The sequence below is a fragment of the Furipterus horrens genome, unplaced genomic scaffold (genome assembly GCF_987537825.1).
Source record: "Furipterus horrens unplaced genomic scaffold, mFurHor1.1.pri manual_scaffold_6, whole genome shotgun sequence".
Taxonomy (NCBI): Eukaryota; Metazoa; Chordata; class Mammalia; order Chiroptera; family Furipteridae; genus Furipterus; species Furipterus horrens.
In genome coordinates, this window is record NW_028327176.1 from 130,957,592 (window position 1) to 130,962,218 (window position 4,627).

Here is a 4,627-nt window from a genome sequence, read left to right on the forward strand (position 1 = left end):
TTCACAGAAATGTAACTCATTGAGCATTTTCTTTTCTTTTCTTTTTCTTTTTGGTCCTCATATTATGAAATAAAGAAGGACACAGATGTCTGATCCAACCTCTCATGATATAGCTGGGTAAAGCCAGTCACTAGGCTCAAAAATAGATGTTGCTGTCACTTATCAGCCACATGGCTTTGGATAGTTCACTTCCTATCATTAGACTTAGTCTGTCCACCTAAAATGTGATAAATATCTTCCCTCTTTATTGCACAGAAGTTTGTTAGGAATTTGCTTAGATAATATATGTGAAACATGCCCTAAAATCACTAAGAAAAATACAAAAATAAATTATAGAAAATTTGCAGAGACAAAGAGTATACTAAACATTTTCCTTGTCCATAAGAAGTTTATAACTTCAAAGTGAATTTTAAAAACTCATACTGATAAATGAATGATGATTTACTCTCAGCAGGAAGAATTATACCATGAAGCTATAGAGTGTCTTCAACAATAGCTGAAGGGCCAGGGTGGGAGAATTATGAACAACTCAACTGCAAAGCAGAAATGAGATCTGGAGCACACAGAGGAGTATGTTTTGGTGGTGAACAAAAGATTGTTCCATGCTTTGAGAATATACTGGCTTATGTAACATCTCTAAGGTACCTATGGTTCAGTTTCAGTGGTGCAAGGTAATATAGTGCAACAGAGAAATCTTATTTCAAAAATATCTCAAGTCTTTACTTGCATTTATTGAACACTGTGCTCACAGCAAAACTTTTAAAATTTCTTCTGTTTATTCAACTCCTAACACTTAACACATACTACCGCAGTCCTGGAAAATATTTCTCTAGAAATAGCCCATAAGTATGTCACCTCTCTCTTTCACCACAAAGTTGGCGGTCCAAGCATCTGGGAACACAACTCCCCTATCTCGCCATACCACCTTGACCAAATAACAACATCAACAGCCTCCTGCACCAAGACCTCTGGGAAGTATCACTTGTCTTCTTCTGCTCCCAGTGTTTTTTCTTGTGATAATTGTGACAAACATCTTCCCTGTCCTCTTTATTTCTATAGGGATGGGAGAAAGTTATAGACTCCATGTTAATAATTTTTACCCCATCACTTTTATTTAAGGTTAGACTTTGTATAGTGAGCTGAAATTTCCAAATCTGGGGAGGGCAGAGAAGACTGTCTTGACATTCGATGCGGGAATATGAGCAGGCAGCCAGGACAAGGTTGATACACAGTGAACACAGTGGTGGGGACCCTGTGGTTTATTTGATCCCAAACATTATGATGGGTGAAATTATCAAAAAGTAGCCAGACTCAATAACATAACTTTGAAATTTGAAAGGAAAATAAATGTGTATGTGTGTTTTCCTTCCCATGTCTCTTAAGCATGGATCTTGAAACCTTGTTCAGGAGTTCCAGCAAGGCACCATAAACTTTTGGACATCTTTAACCAAATTTCCCACTCTCTGTCTCTCTCAATTAAGACTTACAAAATGTTTACTATTTTGCCAGGCACTATTCTTGGCACTTTATGTATATTAAATAATTTATTTTGACAATGTTATGAAATAGGACTAGTAATATCCCCATTTTTTAATATGACAAAACCAAGGCACCAAGAAACTAAGTAATTGATCCTGGTGGGATAGACAGGGTTCAAGCCCAGGTGATCTGGCTTCAGAGTCCAAGCCCTTAGGCATTACTTTATCCTGCCTTCCAATTAAGGATTCAGTCTTGGGAGGGGTGCACATGGAGCAAGAACATAAATATTGAAAGAATAAAAGAATGAGGAGAAAGTCAGTCATATTACAGAAGTCAAAGGAGGAACAATTTCAAGGAAGAAGTTTCAAAATATGTTAATATACAGAAAAGTCAGCAAAAGCCTAGAAAAGTGTCCATTGAATTTGGCAATCAAGGAGTGAGTAGCGACCTATTCCAGGTCAGTTTCCATAGTGGAGGAACAAGAGCTGGAGTGCTCACTGAGCTGGAGTTTGGAGAGGTTTTACTCAGACAGGAAGGAGAAATGGTACATCCCCTTGAGATAGAAAATCATCATTGTTTTGAACTCTACATCTGATAGGTTGTCTATCTCCATTGCATTTAGTTCTCTTTCTGGGCTTTTGTTCTGTTCTTTCATTTGGGCCATATTTATTTGCTTCCTCAATTTGTCAGCCTCCTTCTGTTTGTTTCTGTGTATTAGGTAGAGCTGCTTTGACTTAGTATCTTGGAAGTGTGACCTAATGTAGTAGGTGTCCTGTAAGGTCCAGAGGCACAGCCTCCCTTATTACCAAAACTGGGCACTTAAAGTGCACCCTTTGTGTGGGTCAAATATACCTTCCTCTTGTAGTTTAGCCTTGGTGGTTGTTGGCACATCAATGGGAGGAATCTGCCCAGGCCAATCAGCTGCAACATAAATCTAAAGGAGCTCATCATCATCAAGCCATTGTTATATGAAATGTTAAAGGGGCTTATTTAAGAAAAAGGAGCAGATCAAACCTATGAACATTAAAATGACAACAAACTCACAACTGCCAACAACTGAATCTAAAAAATAAAATTTAAAAAAAAAAAAAAAAAAAAACAAGAACAAACTAAGCAAACAACCAGAATAGAAACAGAATGATAGGTATGGGGATCATTTGGAGGATTATAAGCTGGGAGGGGGAAGGGGGAGAAAGAGAGAAACAGTGAAGGGATCAAGAAGCATAATCGGTAGAAAGAAAATAGACAGGGGCAAGTTAAAAATGGTATAGGAAAGGGTGAAGCCAAAGAACTTATATGTATGACCCATGGACATGAACTGGGGGTGGATTGCTGGAGGAAAGGGGGGTACCAAGCAGAGGGGGCAAAGGGAAAAAATTGGAACAACTTTAACAGTATAATCAATAAAATACACTTTAAAAAAAGAAAAAAAGAAAGTTGTCATTGCAAGACATTTCCTTCCCTTCCTGTTTCTTCTCCATTGTTAATACATTGCTAAAGAAGAAGAGATAGATGGAATGAGGCCTTCAGCCTTTGGTTGTGTGGACATTAGGCATATGAAAGGCTTAAGGGAAATGCTCTGTTTGCAGAGCTTCTCATTACTGATGGACTAAAGACAAGGCTGCATCGATAAAGAAATGGAGGAGAAGGCCACATGGAAATGATAAACCAGATGCCAGGAGAGAGAATAGGGCCTGAATGTTTTAGGTAACACGACCAGAGTTTGACCTATTCCCTGTTTCAATCTTTTTTTAGCCACTGGGACTAGGAGGCTGTGACACACACTCAGTTTAACCCATTCTAAAAGGAGAAAGATGTAATAATCTGTAGGGTGCTCACTTCGGCAGCACACATACTAAAATTGGGATGATAAAATGATTAGCCTGGCCTCTGCACAAGAAAGACACACAATCCTGTGAAGCATTCCATATTTTAAAATAATCAAACTACTTAATAAAATAATCTTTGAGGTCTTCTGCATTTTTAAATTCTATGACCCTACAAGTATTAACCTAAGTATAGCATTGGCCAAAATACCCTACTGCTTCATCACACTTCTCTAACATTCATTGTCATAGTTACAGGGATAGGAAATAAACTCACTACCAAAGCCACGGCAATTCATGACATCGAATGTGTTGAGGGAGAAAAAACAATGAGTTCAACATCTCTGGCATTCTTTCTGGGTTAGCCTGACACACTGGGCAGAAAGAAAGCTTGAAATGTCACAGTTTAGTGATCAAAATGTCAGCCTGTAGAACTATAAGCCTAGAAGTTTTATTCAGATTATTATCTGTTACAAATAAAAAATAATAAAACTTTCATGTAAAAACAAAACCCTTTATTTGCGTCTGAGTTATATTTAATGATGTGGCATAATCATTGTGCAAAACTTCCAACTCTGCCCCTTGAAATCTGTACATAACACTGTATCAGCAGGCCTCAGATACAGGGCAATTGGTTCACCAAAAGTTGAGGAAATGGAAAGACAAATTGAAAGAGGAAAAAGAAGTTTTTATTCTCTTTTTACAAGAATACTGAGAACATTTAAATGTCAGTGACCTTGAATATAAAGAACTGGAGAGGCTTTTCTACTGATTATTGAAATGACCTTTTCAAATTTCAGAGCATTAAAATAAATAATACATATGCAACCTACCACAGGAAAATACTTAAAGTAGAGGTTTACTTTTGTGCCTTTATAGTGTTTTGAAAGTTGTCAGGGCAGAGCTATTAACAAAGTGATATTTTCCTATTATGTCTGATTTCCCAGATTAACTATGTTTTTATTACAGAAAATTAATATGTACCAGGTTCAAATACATAATAAATACTTACTGTCTGAACTGACATGATAACCCAGGGGGTTAGGTCCTGAGTTTATAAATGAATACTAAAAGTTCAAACCTAACACTAAATCCAGTCAGTTTCTCTTTAGCACCCATTCACTGTCATGTAACACGCACCCCTCACGATGAGAGGAATAGCGGGGGAGCTGGACAGAGCATCACAGCCAATGCAGTTACCGCCAACAGCAATTCAATGAGCACCCTCTATGAGCAGTGGGTCTGACATCATTGATTTCTGAATTAAAAAAAGCAGATCATGGTAATATTTCATATGGCATAGCCTCATAACCAATATTCAA

General features: G+C 37.5%; 1 non-coding gene across 1 annotated transcript; it reads left to right on the top strand.

The window, feature by feature from the left end:
* The first annotated feature begins 3,310 nt into the window (after positions 1-3,310).
* LOC150007425 (U6 spliceosomal RNA) lies at positions 3,311-3,414 on the top strand. Its single transcript, XR_016512080.1, has one exon. It is a non-coding gene; the product is annotated as a U6 spliceosomal RNA (small nuclear RNA).
* Positions 3,415-4,627: the final 1,213 nt, after the last annotated feature.